Genomic DNA, 448 nt, shown 5'->3' with positions numbered 1-448 from the left:
TCCAACAAATCTAGCTTTTGCAGTTTGAGCAAAATTATTGCCCCAACTGCCCACCCCGCTTCTCTGCGACGGCAGTGTTAAACCTGCCTCCCTGGCTGCACATTTCAAGCCATCATACCCCAAAAAATTCATAAAAATTAAAAAAACCTCCTGCAGATGTAAGTGTTCAAGCACCTAAAGCGGCATTCTGGGGATGTTGCACAGTCTGTTCTGCTGAGTCCCTCTTCCAGAGGAAAAACCCTCCAGGGAAAGGGGTGGAATGGAGGTCTAGGGGGGCAATCGCCTGCACTAATTTGCCAGGATATATGTGTCAGGGCTTTTAGAAGATATTTCACTGCTATGATAGCATAGCAAAATACCACAGGCATCTGCAAAAAACATAAGACAACTTTTAGCACATGGGGATTATATTAAAAATTCCAAACTCTGCCTGCCTGTTGTTACTAGC

Source organism: Eurypyga helias, unplaced genomic scaffold (genome assembly GCF_000690775.1).
Source record: "Eurypyga helias isolate BGI_N326 unplaced genomic scaffold, ASM69077v1 scaffold9637, whole genome shotgun sequence".
Lineage (NCBI taxonomy): Eukaryota > Metazoa > Chordata > Aves > Eurypygiformes > Eurypygidae > Eurypyga > Eurypyga helias.
Note: the sequence above shows the minus strand (reverse complement) of the source record.